Below are 16,706 nucleotides of genomic sequence, written 5' to 3'. Positions count from 1 at the left end.
ATGGAATAAACATTGTTTTGTGTTTAAAAACCCACGTGTCCATAATTGTAATTCCACACCTGGGGAACAAGCCGTGTGCTGGGAAAAGCAACAAATACATGAAAGGGAGAGGTTGGTTGTACTCCATGATACATTTTGGGGTTCTGAAAACGCCTCCCCATAACAGTGCTGAATGAATGGTACCAGCTGTTTGTTACATCTGTAAATGCCCATCGACCTTTTGTAGGCTTTTGTGCTAAAAGTTTCTATTGGCTGACCATCTTCAAAGTGCACCTTCTTGTGAAGAGGACAAGCACCTATTTGACTCCTGATCTACTCACATTAATGAGCACTGCAGGGTCTGAAGCAAGAACTATAAATGAGAATATTTAGGTCAATGTCAAATCACATAGGTAGGTAATTAGCCATAGTCCAAAGGGACCATAGTCATTCCTCTCTCTATTAGAGCGAGGCAATTGGTTTTAAAGCTTGAGAGGCACCACTGCACATCAAGCATGGGGCAGGGTGAGAAGGCAAATCTCAAGTCTACCTCAGAGGGGACAGGAATTGAACCTGTCCTATTGGTGTTATTCCGAGCCACAAAACTACACATCTCACCTCCAACTCAGGCGTGAACTGCAAAAAAATGAAAGAAAGATTGTATTAGGAAAGAGAGTTAAAAGATTTGGAATAAAAAAGTTTCCAAAAATTAAATCTCCAACAGTATTTAAAATCAGAAGGAATGAAGGTGTTGTTTGTAAATCTAAATTTTTTGTGCCAGAGAGTTTGTTTAGCTGTAAACAAGAATGATCATGTCATTAAAACTTAAACCGGAATGTACAAGCTCTCAATTTTTATGGCATGTTTAGTATGTATTTATTACATAAATGTAGCAACGTCACGTCATCCAATGTGTTCGAATGCTGTCCCTCAGTGAGATCCCAGTACAAAACAGCTTCTGGAACCACAAGGCAAATGGGACCCCGATGTCCTGATCTACATCTCTAAATGTGTGTGTAGAAACTGGAAGCAGATGGCCAGTTTTGATTTTAATGGGTCATTACTAATCTAGGTTGGGTGATTTGTGTGTGTGTGTGTGTGAGGGGGGGGATCTTGTCCCAACCCTTGAGTCAGAAGTTCCCAGTTCATGTCTTAGTTCAGGACTTGATATTGGGCAGGATTTTCCGGCCACCCCCTCCCCGCGACGTCTTTTCCGGCGACGGAGGCAGCTCACCATTGGATGCCAGCAGGATTTTCCGGTCCCGCTGATGTCTACGCTGTTTTGCATAGCTCACCCATCTCACTGCCAGGCAACCCACCATGAGAGGTTACCTTCAACAGGACTGGAGGACCGTGCTGGTGGGAAGGGTTGGAAAATCCCATCCAATGTCCATGGAAGACACGTTCATAATGTCACCAAACAGGTTGATTGTCAGCCTATAATTCCTTCCAACAGGCCGGATGACAGGCAGTAAGAGCAGCAGTGATTTGTGCTAAGGCACTGGCAAACCACTGCAGTACTTTGACAAACATAATCATGTACTAATCCAATGGGATGAGGAACATCAGTAGGCCAATTAGCCCCCTGGTCTTACCTTCCAATTAGTCTCCATCGCTCCATATCCTTTGACACCTTTAATTAACAGTAGAAAATTTTGATCTCAGTCTAGAAGTTTCCAATTGTCCCAACAACTGCTATGTTTCAAATTTCTCCTAACTTTTGTGAGGAATCATAAAATTATAGAATTTACATTGCAGAAGGAGGCCATCCAGCCCATTGGGTCTGCACCAGCCCTTGGAAAGAGGACCCTACCTAAGCCCATGCCTCCACCCTATCCCCATAACCCAGTAACCCCACCTAACCTTTTGGACACTAAGGGGTAATTTAGCATGAACAATCCACCTAAACTGCACTTCGTTGGACTATGGGAGGAACCAGAGCACCGGATGAAACCCATGCAGACACGGGAGAAAGTGCAGCCTCCACACAGACAGTCACCCAAGGCTGAAATTGAAACTGGGTCCGTGGAGCTGTGAGGCAGCAGTGCTAACCACTATGCTATCACGCTTCCTGATTTTTCTCCTGAATGGCTTGATGCTAATGTTAGGAGCATACTTGATCTTGATTTTTTTTTTGCCGGAACAAATCCTTTTAGCATCACAAATCACTGAATTTTGCAGCAAAGAAATTCTCAGAAGCTGATTCCTGGTTATGTTCCACTAATCTTGTGATCAAAATTGCTCTTTCACTGACAATTCTGTGTTGGGGGTGGGACAGCAAGTACAGGAGAGTTTTTCTGAGAGGTAAACGAAGAATTTGCTGCTCAGTGTAGACTGTGTTCCATCAATAAATAAGTGCGTGTGACCTCGGTTTGCCCCTCATTGAATATTCCCTCAAAGTGTTCAAGAATAGAAAAAAGGTTGTGTAGAAAACTTGATTTTGCTTTCCAAACGCCGAGGTGTAAACAGAAGAAAAACAATCAAAACTAGGAGCAGGAACGGGGCAATTCCGTCCTTCGAGCCTTCTCTGCCATTCATTATTATCATGGCTGATCCTTTAATCTTAATGCCATATTCCAACTTTCTGCCCATGCTCCTTGATGCCATAAAAATCTAAAAAGTGTTATCTATCTCTTTCTTGAATATATTTAATGACTTGGACCCCACAGCCTTCTGTGGTCGAGAATTCCACAGGTGCATTAACCTTTGAATGAAGAAATATTTCTTCACCCACTCTTAAATGGTTGAACACGTATCCTGAGATTGTGTGCCCTGGTTCTAGATGGGCAGCGGTAGCACAGTGGTTAGCACTGTTGCTTCACAGCTCCAGGGTCTCAGGTTCGATTCCCGGCTTGGGTCACTGTCTGTATGGAGTCTGCACGTTCTCCCGTGTCTGTGTGGGTTTCCTCAGGATGCTCCGGTTTCCTCCCACAAGTCCCCGAAAGTCATGCTGTTAGGTAATTTGGACATTCTGAATTCTCCACCTGAACAGGCACCGGAATGTGGCGACTAGGGGCTTTTCACAGTAACTTCACTGCAGTGTTAATATAAGCCGACTTGTAACAATAAAGATTATTATTATTATTAGATTGCCCAACCAAGGAAAACATCTTCCCTGCATCTAGTCTGTCCAGCCCTGTTCGATTTTTATATGTTTCAATCAGTTCCCCTCTCATCCTTCTAAACTCTAGTGAATACTGGCCCAATCAAACCAATCTCTCCTCATAAGAGAGGTCTGTCAACCCTGGTTTCAGCCCAGTGAATCTCCACTTCATTCCCTTTCTGGCACATATCTCCTTACTTAAGTAGGGAGATCAGGGGCGAAATTCTCCTACCCGCCCCACCACATTTCTGCCCCGACCGGCCGGCGGGAGTCTCCGTAACACCGGCCGGTCAATGGGGTTTCCCATTGTGGGGCAGCCCCACGCCGTCGGGAAACCCCCGGGCGCCGGCAAAACGGAGACTCCCGTCGGCTGAGAATGACGCCCATGAACTACATGCAATACTCCAGGTGTGGTCTCACCAAAGCCCAACTTGATTGCAGTAAGACTTATAAACTGAAATCCTCTTGCAATGAAGGCCAACATACCATTTGCCTTCCTAGCTGCTTGCTGCACCTGCCTCTCCCCTTTCATTGATAGATGTACAAGGACACTCTTTGTACATTCACAATTCCCAATTTATCACCATTTAAATAATACTTCTCCCTTCTGTTTTTCACATCGAAGTGTGTAACTTGACATTTAGCTTTGTTGTACTGCATCTGCTATGTGTTTGCTCACACACTCAACTTGTCCAAATCACCTTGAAGTCTCCTTGCATCCTCCTCACAACTCACAATTCAGCCCAGTTTTGTGTCATCAACAAACTTGGAAATGGTACATTTGGTCCCCTCATCAGGGGCGGGATTCTCCGACCCCCCCGCCGAGTCGGAGAATCGCCGCGGGCTGGCGTGAATCCCACCCCTGCCGGTTGCCAAATTCTCCAGCGCCAGATTTTCAGTGGGGGCGGGAATCGCGCTGCGCCAGTCGGCGAGCCCCCCCCCCCCCCGGCGATTCACCGGCCCGCAATGGGCCGAGGTCCTGCTGCTGGAATGCCTGTCCTGCCGGTGAGAATCAAACCAGCTCTCTTGCTGGCGGGACTAGGCGGCGCGGGCGGGCTCCAGGGTCCTGGGGCGATCTGGCCCCGGGGGGTGCCCCCAATGTGGCCTGGCCTACGATCGGGGCCCACCGGTCCGCTGGCGGGCCTGTGCCGTGGGGGCACTCTTTTCCCTCCGCCCCGGCTACAGTCTTCACCATAGCCGACGCGGAAGAGGCACACACCCCTGCGCATGCACGGGGATGACGTCAGCAGCCGCTGACGCTCCCACTCATGCGCGGATTTCCGCCGCCCGGCTGGCGTGGTGCCAAAGGCCTTCCACACCGGTCGGCGGCGCGATAACCACTCTGGCGCGCGCCTAGCCCCTCACGGTGAGGGCTTGGCCCCTAAAGGTGCGGAGAAACCCGCACCTTTGGGGCGGCCCGACGCCAGAGTGGTACATGCCACTCCATCCCGCCGGAACCCCCCGCCCCGCTGGGTAGTGGAGAATCGCGGCCCAGATCTTTTATATACATTATGAACAGCAGGGACCCAACCACTGATCCCTGCAGTACTCCACGAGTCACTGCCTGCCACTTGGAAAAACACCCATTTCTTTCCATTCTCTGTTTCCTGTCTGTCAATTAATTCTTGATTAATGCAATACATTACCCCATCACATGTGCTTTAACTTTGTCCACTAATCACTTATGAGGGACTTTATCAAAAGTCTTTGGAAAATCCAATTTTGCTACATTCGCTGGTTCTCCTTTATTTATTCTAATAATGAAATAACATGGATTTACAAAAGGGACCTCGGGCAGGATTCTCTGACCCCCTGCCGGGTCGGAGAATCACCGGGGGCGGCGTGAATCCCGCTCCCGCCAAATCCCCGGCGTCGGAGAATTCGGCAGCCGGCGGGGGCGGGAACCGCGCCGCGCCGGTCAGCAGCCACTCGCAGCAGCCCCCCCCCCGGCTATTCTCTGGCCCGCAATGGGCCGCGTTGCTGCCGTTTTTTTTGCTGGTCCCGCCGGCGTAAATTAGAGCAGATCCTTACCGGCGGTACCTGGCGGCGTGGGCGGCCTCCGGGGTCCTCGGGGGGGAGCGGGGAGATCTGGCCCCGGGAGATGCCCCCACGGTGGCCTGGCCCGCGATCAGGGCCCACCAATCCGCGGGCGGGCCTGTGCCGTGGGGGCACTCTATTTTTCCGCACCGGAGGCTGTAGTGGTATGCCATGGCCGGTGCGGAGACGAAGCCCTCTGCGCATGCGCTGGGAGGACACCAGCACACGCTGGTGCTCCTGTGCATGCTCCAACTCGCGCCAGCCGGCAGAGGGCCTTCGGTGCCGGTTGGCGTGGCGCCAAGCCCCTTCCCCACCGGCTGGCGTGGCGCAACCACTCTGGAGCCGGCCTAGCCCCTGAAGGTGGGGAGGATTCCACATCTTTGGGGTGGCCCAACGCCGGAGTGGTTCACCCCACTCTTTGGCGTCCGGACCCCCCCGCCCCGCCGGCTGGGGGAGAATCCCGCCCCTCATGTTTGAAAAACCTACTAGAATTCTCTGAAGATGTAACTAGTCGAGTTGACCAGGGAGAACCGGTGGATGTGATTTATTTTGATTTTCAGAAGGCTTTCGACAAGGTCTCATATAGCAGATTGCTATATAATGTTAAAGTACATGGGCTTGCTGGGATTGTCTTGAGGTGGATAGAAAGCTGGTTAGCAGACCGGAAGCAAAAAGTTGGAACAAATGGATCTTTTTCTGATTGGCAGGCAGTGACTAGTGGGGTACCAAAGGGATTTGTCCTAGCACCCCAACTGTTCCCATCATATACTAATGATTTGGGAACTACATACATTTGCAGATGATACAAAGTTGGGTGGGATGGTGAGCTGTCAGGAGGATGCAGAGGTGCTTCAGCGGAATCTGGACAGGTTGAGTGAGTGAGCATCTGCATGGCAGATGCAGCATAAGTGGATAAATGTGAGGTTATCTGCTTTGGGAGCAGAAATAGGAACCAGGGGCGGGGTTCTCCGACCCCCGCCGGGTCGGAGAATCACCGGGGGCTGGCATGAATCCCGCCCCCGCTGTGTCCCGAATTCTCCGCCACCAGAGATTCGGCAGGGGCGGGAATCGCGGCCCGCCGATTGGCGGGCCCACACCCGGGGATTCTCCGACCCGCGATGGGCCGAAGTCCCGCCGCTGTCAACCCTCTCCCGCCAGCGTGGATTAAACCACCTACCTTACTGGTGGGAGCAGGCGGCGCGGCGGACTCCGGGGTCCTGGGGGGGGGGCGCAGGACAATCTGGCCCCGGGGGGTGCCCCCACCGTGGCCTGGCCCGCGATCGGGGCCCACCGATCCGCAGGCGGGCCTGTGCCATGGGGGCACTCTTTTTCTTCCGCCTTTGCCATGGTCTTCACCATGGCGGAGACGGAAGAGACCTCCTCCCCTGCGCATGCGCGGGGATGACGTCAGCTACCGCTGACGCTCCCGCACATGTGCGGACTTACGCAGGCCGGCGAAGTCATTTCAGCACCATCTGGCGTGGTGCCAAAGGCCTTCCACGCCAGCCGGTGGAGCAAAAACCACTCTGGCTCGGGCCTAGCCCCTCAAGGTGAGGGCTTGGCCCCTAAAGGTGCAGAAGACTTTGGGGCAGCCCGACACCGGAGTGGTTCCCGCCATTCCATCACGCCGGGACCCCCCGCCCCGCTGGGTAAGGGAAAATCCCGCCCCAGATTATTATTTGAATGGGTGTAAATTGAGAGAGGTGGATACTCAGCGAGCCCTTGGTGTCCTCGTGCATCAGTCACTGAAAATAAGCACGCAGGTACAACAGGCAGTGAAGAATGGTATGTTGGCCTTCATAGCGAAAGAATTAAGTATAGTATAAAATTCTATCAGGATTAAACAGATAGATTCAGAAAGAATGTTCCAGATGGTGGGAGAGTCCAGAATTAGGGTTCATAATTTGAGGATTGAGGTGAAGAAATATTTCTTCACCCAGAGAGTGATGAATCTGTGGGATTCATGACCACAGAAAGTAGTTGAGGCCAAAATGTTGTGCAATTTCAAGAAGGAATTAGATACAGCTCTCGGGCTTTGGAGATCAAGGGATTTGGGATGAAGACGAGATCAGGGTATTGAACTTTATATCAGCCATGATCATAATGAATGGCGGAGCAGGCTCAAAGAGCTGAATGGCCACATCCTGTTTCTATTTTCTACGTATGTTTCAATATACACTCAAAAAACTCCAGTAGATTGTTTAAGCATAATTTGCCTTTCACGAACCCATGCTGCCTTGCCCAATCCAGTTAATATTTTCTAAATGTTCTGTTTCAAAACATCAGTGGTAGACAGCAAGGGTCTGCCATGTGGGGAACATGATGAGCAAATCCATGCAGCATTGCTTGTGGATTCTCATGGAAGGCCCCTTGTTCAAGTTCAGTCAGCACCTGATCGCTGGACCTCTACATTAGGAAATATATGCCTGTAAAGATGTACTCCCAGAGGCTTCTTAAGTTGAACAAACGACCTTATTTGCAAGATTGCTTTGTTATCTATATATTTATTCATCATGATTTGTCACCACTGAGGAAGTACCCTATTAGCTCACCAAAAGTCAACAAGGCCAAAAGGTTGAGTCCTCTTTCACGCTCTGAAAATGTTGGGAACTTGTAGCTGTAACATGGTGGGATAGAGGGATAATCAGGGTTTTTCTAGATTGTCAGACAATGAACATCACAAGTCAATTGATTTCCTCCAAAAGCAAACTGATGGCTAGATACTGTCATACTAGTGAGGGTGGGATTCTCCATTCCCTGCCGCTAAGTTTGGGAATGCCGATCAGGCAGAGAATCCCATTCCAGGCCAAAAACGGGATCGGCGCCAAGTGACATGTACCAGTCTCTGCTCCTGTCCCACAGGCTGGAGCGCGCATACTGCTGGCATGCCTGGCACCGATCCATTACCCCTGCTCCGGCCCCCCCCGCTGACATCGGGATCGAGGTCTGTGCCCCACGCCAATGGGAGGATGCAAATTTGTCTCAATGACCCATTACCAGGCCGGATACAATATTCTCTGGGCACTTATGATTCTCCGGTCCTCTGGGCCAGGAATCACGAGGGCAAGAATTGGTGCTGGTCCTGACAAGTGTGTACCTGATGCGGTGAACCTCATGGTGGACCAAGGGGGTCATCTTGAAGGGAGTTGCCCCCAAAGTCCATCGGAGGGCTATCCTCCCCCAACAATGCAAAACCTGACCATCCCTATTCCCAACAAAACCCCCACCACACCCCACCAAGGACTCCCTAATTAATGAAACTCCCCACCAGAGACCCACAAATTAGAGACACCCTTTAAATAAAGAGACCCCCTAAATAAAGAGACCCTCCTCCCAGAGATCCTCAGAAGAGAAATCCTTGTCTGGAAGCTAGGGAGCAGTTTTAAAAGCCGCTTTAAAACTCACCTGGACAATACACGTGCTGGCTCAGGCAGAGGAAGCAGCAGCTGTCAATTCCTGGAAAGAGAAAACCAATCAGCTGAGTTTAAACCCCTCAGATCTTTGAGATGCAAGCCATTCATTCATTTCTCTTTGATATTGGTTTTACTAAGCTGTGATTGATAGCTTCCTCACACACCCAGCTGTCAGCATTGTTCCATTCATCTCCCTTCATGGTTGAGTGACTTTGCGGGGGTCAGCTGTGAAACTAACTTCAATGTTTCTCAACATCAAGCTTTAATTGGCAGTCCTGGAGCACATCAAACAGAGGTGGTGCCCCAGAAAATCCCAGTGGTGCCAAATTGCGCTGCGGGTGTAGGGGGGCCCAGTCCTGGGACATTGCCATTAGGCCATCCGATCAACATGGCAGCCTGATAACGGGACTCCCTAGGGAATATCTTACAATCTTCACCATGCAAAAATTTTAAATAGCTAAGGATTTGGAATCGCTTCCTGAACTGTGCTCACTTGTCCTTCCTTCTTGATTTGTGAATAGCCTTTTTTAACCTCTGAGGGGGTTCTTGACACATACCCTATTGACCTTTCAGAGCCCATCTCCTGGTACAATAGTGCACCAACACCAGATCGAGAGGTGTCACAGGTCAATATCAGTTCTTTAGATGGTGTATTAACAGGTTTGAGGAATGAAGCTTTACTCTGTTAAAAGCTTCCTCCTGGTGCATTTCAAGACCAATGATGGTGTTCCTTTTGTAGCATATGTAAGGGGGCCAATAATGTGAATAAATTTGGGAAAAACATCCACAGTAGTTTACCATGCCCAAAAATGTTTTAGTTCAGTTGTGATTATAGGGGCAGACGCTTCCTTTATCACTCTGACCTTATTTTCCACGAGGTGTAATCTTTGTGCATCTACACTGTTCCCGAGGTAGGTCACATCAGTGTACTTCTCTTTCATGAGGTGAACTCCAGATTCCTGAAATCTCTTTAACAACTCTCAGTTTGCTAGATGCTCGACATCTGTCTATCCAGTTATAACGACATCATTGAGATAGACTACAAGCTGCAGTAGCCCCTATAGCAGACTCTCCATTGCCCTTTGGAATATTGCACATGGTTGAGACATGCAAAAGGCAGGCACATGTAATGGAATATGTCTTTGCGTGTGTTTATCGTGACATACCCCCAGGATGCGTCAAGTACTTTGAGTTGCTGGTACAGGTGACTTATATCTAGCTTTGTGCAGAACAAAGAACACTGCAGCACAGGAACAGGCCCTTTGGCCCTCCAAGCCTGTACGTGTATACCAGCCTTTGCCAAAACCCTCATCAATTCTTTGTGCCATATCCCCCTATACCCATCCTATCTATCTCTTTGTCAAGCTGCCTTTTGAACACCATTAATGTAATATTGACCTCCTGCCAGCTTTGCTCACAGGTCTCCATTTCTCAGGACTGGATATTTATTCAGCTTGGTGGCCTGATTAATTGTTAGCTTATAATCACTGCAAATGCAGGTGACTTATCCAGTTTCAATACAGGGACTGCAGGTGCTACCCATTCCAAGAACTGAACTGGCTGGATAATGTTTAGTTCTAATCTTTTTAACTCAGTGCCCACTTTCTCTCATAAGGCATTTGGTACCAGTCTTGACCTAAAGAATCGCCTCCAGATCCACATAAATCTTAGTTTGTAGCACTTTGAGTTTGCCTAACTCATCACAGAAGACACTCCCCTATTTTCTTATCAGTTCAGGCAGTCTCCTTTCCTGCACTTGAAAAATCTTGGCCAGATTCAACTTGATTTCATGCAACCAATCACGACTGAGAAGGCTTGGTCCTTCATCCATCACTATTAGCACGAGGAGCTGGTAAACTTTTGTCCAGGACTTACAGGTATCATTGTGGTGCCTTTTATTTTTATTGCTTCGCCCGTATATGTCTTCAACTTGGCATAAGTGCTCTTCAAGTTCACTGATTGGACTCCCTCTCTTAGGTACGGAAATGTACGCTCGCCCATCACAGTGACTGATGCCCCTGGTCCGTTTGCATCTGGAGAGGCTTTCCATTTACCCAGAGTTTGCAATAATAGAGTCTACCTTGCCTTTTAAAATAAACAGAGAGTGAATACCAGAATCATTGATGCTTGGGTCTTCCACATTGTATAATTTCAGTGAATCGATTACTCTTGACTTAGCTCTGTATTGCTTCACCAATTGTTCTCTTTTTTGACAATAAAAATACTCAGCCTCCTTAAACCGACATGCTCCACATTGGTAACATTCCCCTTTAGCATTACGGATTAATTGCCCATTCTGTACATTTTTTGTTGGTGGCTGAAATTGTTTCCGGCTTCACTGGTGCTTTGGCAGTTTTGGCCCCATGGCTGACTAGGTTCCTGCCCTAACTGATAAACAGTGACATTCTGTGCAGCTCTTGTGCAGCTTTTCCAGCATTTCCATGGTCAGTGCTATCTCCATTGCTAGTTTAAAATTAATATCGGCCTCTGCAAGTAACCTGCTTTGTATAGTCTCGTTATTCATGCCACAGACCAATCTATCCCAATACATGTTGTTTAGCGTGGCTCCAAAATCACAATACTCCGATTATTTCTACAGTGTAGCAATGTGCAGTGTTCCGGGGTTAGGGCATAAGAGTGGATCCAGGTAGAGTGTTCTTTCGGAGGGTTGGTGCAGACTGAATGGGCCGAATTCTCTCCTTCTGCACTGTAGCGATTCTATGGAAAACAGGATACTCAGAGGTGTCAGGCCCGAGACTGGGCCAAGATTACTTATCCTCGTGGCCAGATGTAAAAATGCACTTTCAGAGAATCCTTTGTGAACACAAAAGGTATTAATAAGAATTGTTCAGCAGTCGCATGGGCTGCAGCCAGCTCCCAAAATATCTCTGCCTTGGAGCCTTTCTCACCGTGAAGTGAGAGTCCTTTGAATAATGACCTTGTGACCCTTACTCTGTTGTGTTGCCTTAAAGGGGCAATCGCCACTGTACCACATTGACCGGAGCCAGCAAACTGCAATGGATGCTTGTTCAGAAAGGTGCAGCCTGATGATGAGATCCACCTGAGGGGGTCCAAGATCAAAAGGGACCGGACCTGCATCTGACCTAACCTTGTTGCCCAATTGATGAGGCATCCGCTGATGTGTTTCACCAATTGACAGTCAAGAAAGTAAACGATGCCCATCGACTTGTTGTGCACTTGTGATAAATATATCATGACAGTTAAATACGCAGGTTATGAGATCGCTAGAAAGTATAAGGAACTTGGAAGAGCAGTTATTGATTATACTATTACAATATTAGTAAGAGAGGATTTAGATAATGGGAAGGAATCAGTGGATGGTTAGAACTGAGAGAGGAATGAAAACTGTAATGGGAGTTGTCTAAGGTCTACTGTTGGTAGCATTTGAGTGGCGGAATGTACTAATTCAGAGATTTAGACATTAGCAAAACCAGTGTTTTACTAATACAAGATTTAAATATTCATATAGATCCCTTGTGGTGAGTCAGACAGGAGGTCAGGAGGACCAGCATTGGGTTACCTCAGTCGAGAAAGATGAATAACCAGAGATCGGATCGATATCAAGGGCGAATCAAACAACAAAACTCAAACAAAACCATCTTAAAATTGGGCCAGAGAAAGTTGTGATTGTCGGGGGTGGCTTCAGGAATTACTGGACAAAAATTGAATAAAACAAGGAAGAAGGTCAAAGGGCTAGCATCAAAATGTCCACCAAATTCCCCAGTTTGAATTGGGATACATCTGACCTAACATCTGAATTCAAAATGTTTAACCAGTGTACAGAACCTTGGTTTCTTGATTCAGGTATATTTGAACCAGAAAAGCAACCATTAAAAACAGCAATTGGGAGTGAAGGTCTACACAGGCTGAATACATCATGATTAGCCGTAGAAGAGCTACAGGATCCCCAACGTACATGCTGCGGGATTCTCCGTCGACAGGGTCCTCCGCTTTGTTGGCAGCGCACCCACGCCCACGGGTTTCCCGGCGGCATGGGATGGCTGCAATGGAAAACCCAATTGGCTGGCTGCCAAAATGGAGGATCCTGTTGCTGGCGGCGGCGCACAGTACCGGAAAACGGGGCTTCGGGATGGAGAATCCCGCCCATGGACTACATTGAATGAAAGCCAGCACAGACCAACTCTGACCCACACTGGTCTTTTACTATCATCAGCAGCTCAAAAAAACAGTGGTGGAACGCACGCATAGCCAACTGGGAGAAATACTGCGAGACATTGGAATTGAGCGTGAAAAGGATACTACCTGGCCATGTCCTCGTAGCACAGGCATACAGCTGCTTCTCCAAAGCCATCTGCAATGGGGCCATCAAATCCATCCTACATCAAGTACATCGCCCAGTGTACTTTCTTGCCTCAAAGAGGAATGTGCTTCCCTCCTTCAACACTATGAGGAAACCGGTGGCCCAGATGTAGCTGATCACTTGATGGGGTCCTTGGTCTCTGAGCTAGATGGGGAGAGACCACCAGAAAATTGAAATTTGTCCGTTCCAGCCAGGAATGCCGGAGGTTCCTGCGCCACCTTGGAGCAGCCCAGCGACCACAAATACCAAGCCGACCATCTATAAATATCAAGAAAGTAGTGACCCATTTCCTCCTTCTCGGAAGGGGCCCTTGGAGAAAGAAGTCAAAAAACTGAGTGGAGAGCCTTTCGAAGGCATTACAATTTCAGATCATGTCCTGATCCCTTCAGTGCAGTGGAGTTGGACAACATGCTATAAATAATCAAGCCTGTCACTACGGCCGGCTATGACAACACCATTCCTGAGTTCCTCAAACACCTTTACCCACCTGAACATTGCTGGTTGGTTCAATTCCTCACAAGGGTTATCTGTGAAGGAAGAATGTCAAAACGTTGGCACATGTCCAAAGTCACCAGCCTCCCAAAACCAGGCAAACACCCAAATTTACATCCGTGCTTCCGACCAATATCTCTGCTCTCTGTGTGCTGCAAGGCCAAGAGTGTCTCATCTTGCTGCACGGATAGAGCCAGAGCTGAAGAAAATCTTGAAAGCTGAACAATGCATATCATCTCGGATATTCTCAGTTCAATTGAACTTCCCTGGCTCCGAGTCCTGAGCAACATCCTGCCCCCTCACATAAGGAGAGAGATTGGAACAAGAAAGACCCTGGAGAAGGTTTACATCAACCCAAGCCTGCCGCTCACAAGGGCAAATCCATCTGCTGCTCACCTCCCATCATGCCAGCCTGTATGGCTAAGACCACCATGCCAAGGAATAACAGCAGAGGCTCTATGGCGGCAGAGATGGAACCAACACACCATTAAAAAATACTTCCTTACCACAGGTCCCACAGCTGCCCACCATCTTCATCCTGCCACACCAACATTGGGCACTCTTCAACCATTTACACATTAGCCAAGGCCTTTGAGCAGCAAATCGGCACAAGTGGGGACTTGCAGGGAACCAGGGCTGTAGGGAACCTGGACCCCAATCAATGACTCACATTATTGGAGACTGATTCCCTGACAGAATTCAGTGGGGACTCAGAGAGCTCCATTTAGTCACTGCCAAAATATTGCCTGGCATGATGGCTACTTCGGACACTAAAAAAAATTGGATGATTGGTTCAGTATCAGGTTAAACTCCTGTATTCATCGACGAGGTTTATTTCATTTCAACAACAGCCTGCAAAATCTATTCACCACTTCAAAAGCAGATGCTAGAGAAAAGAGTGTGTGCTGTGATTTTTCAAATGCAGAGCTAGAAGTCAGAATTACTGAGTTGCCGATCCTCCCATGGAAGAATTCCAGAAAGATCTGCTCAACCAGCCCAAAACATAGAGCATCAACAAGTTGCTCAAAGTGGATATAATTTTGAAGTGATCTTCATAGGTATACAAAACTCTAGGTTCCAAGTATTACCCTAATTGCTGATCCACTTGCTAGGATACCCAAACTTAGTAACTTGTGTGCAAGGTGTGGCCTTCTGCATGGAGCAAGGAGTCCATCAACTCTGCAAGGCGTGTGGCAGGAAAGGCCTATGGCTGCGGCAGTGAACATAGAACATACAGTGCAGAAGGAGGCCATTTGGCCCATCGAGCCTGCACCGAACCACTTAAGCTCTCATTCCCACCCTATCCCCATAACCCCATCTAACCTTTTTGGACACTAAGGGCAATTTAGCATGGCCAATCCACCTTACCTGCACGTCTTTGGACTGTGGGAGGAAACCGGAGAACCCGGAGGAAGCCCACGCAGACACGGGGAGAACGTGCAGACTCCGCACAGACAGTGACCCAACAGGGAATCGAACCTGGGACCCTGGTGCTCTGAAGCCACAGTGCTAGCCATGTGTGCTGCCCATGAATTAGAGCACAGGCTGATGCAGCTACAAAGAGCCGTGCACTGACCCAAACAGACATTCTACAATGGGTATCTTTAAGCAGTAAGAATGATCATCTGGTATCCTGTCAGAAACAGATATATGAGAGATTGATAAACCAGAAAATGGCCATGATGTGCAGAATGAGATGAAGAGAGTGGAACACATGTTTCATGCTCTCAATCTCGGGAAAACATAAATATTGTCACACCATCCAAATTGTTTGCCAAGATTCAAATTATCTGCCCTAAGAATGTTAGTAACAACTTGTTGTTGACCAAGATTAGCACAGGGGCAAGTGTAAATATACTGCCTCTGCAAATTCTAGAGGTCATGTATCTACAGACATGGAAATCCATGGTGAGAGTGACTACTGTAAAACTTTCAGCACACAACAGTTCCCTTATTCCATGTGCAGGATTTATAGTCCGGGATTGCAAGTTAGTAAAGACTTCTGGGGGCACAGATATTCTCAATTGTGAAGACTAAAGGCGCAGTGATTGCAGGACTATGGGCATGCCATGACCTCGCACTAGTCGCAATCCATGGAATTTGTGAAACATTATACGGTAGATCACCCTCAGGATCTATGCCTATTGCCTCAAATGCACTTACCAGATTGCCTATCCCAGTGGAGGTAAACGTTGATATCATTGATGTCAAACTTAAAGTTATTCTCCAAGTTGATCCAGTACATTTTTCACAACACAAATACCAGCAGCTGCAAGAAGGAACAGCAAAATATTCCAAACTACAGAAACTGTGGAAAACTATCACTGATGGATGGCCAGATTACATTCAGCATGTCCACAAATAAGTGAGTCCAATGTCGGTCTTACCTGGATGAGCTAGGCATCTCCTGGGAAGCCATTTTTAAAGGTACGCAGGTCATCACATCTGATATCCTTCAACAACTTCATCACTCACACATGTGCATAGATCAGATGAGAAGACTTGCAAGAGAGACAGTCTATTGGCGGGTATGAACAATGCCATTGAAGTCATTGTCAAGGGGTGTAAGGCATGTGAAGAGTGTATGCAAGTCAACACAAAGAACCTTTGATTACACAAGAGATTACCCATCTCTGATCCAAAATTGCAACAGACATCTTTCATGTTCTTGGTCAGTGTCGACTGCTTTACCAAGTAGTCCCTGATTTGAAAATTGCACAGTACATCAGGCACAACTGTTGTGCACATTCTAAGTGCTCTCTTTGGTTTATCTGGTGTTCCGATTAAGGTCATCATAGATAGTGGCCCACAACTTACTGGTACACCATTTCAATGGATTTGTGAGAATTGGAATATTGATCATACTACCTCTTCACTTCTTTGCCCTAGATCTAATAGTTAAGCTAAATTAATGACTCACATGGTGGAATCCCCAATTCTGAAATGTAGACCGATGAAGATGAAGCAAGAACAACACTTTGCAATATTGCATGTAAGAGTGACACCTTTAAGTGCAATTATTCCAACTTTGGCAAAGTTCATGTTCAGCAGACAGTGCACACCAATCTACCCACTCTTAACCATTTTACTCTCTCAGAAACTGGAGAACAATTTTTAAAACAGCAGTTGGAGATGACTAACGTGCATGATAAAAATGCTGGTAAAGAATTGTCATGTGTATAGTTGGGACAATACTGTCATATCGAGGGTTTCACAAAACGTACGTGGCAACCAGCCGAGGTAACAAGGATTTGTTTGCAACCAAGGTCCTATGAAGCCTTAACACATAAAGGCGGAATAGTGAGGCTTAACCAAGGATAATTCAGATCCACTCCAGCAT

The sequence above is a fragment of the Scyliorhinus torazame genome, chromosome 13 (assembly GCF_047496885.1).
Source record: "Scyliorhinus torazame isolate Kashiwa2021f chromosome 13, sScyTor2.1, whole genome shotgun sequence".
Lineage (NCBI taxonomy): Eukaryota > Metazoa > Chordata > Chondrichthyes > Carcharhiniformes > Scyliorhinidae > Scyliorhinus > Scyliorhinus torazame.
The sequence above is the reverse complement of the archived record's forward strand: the minus strand, read 5'-3'. Positions refer to the sequence as shown.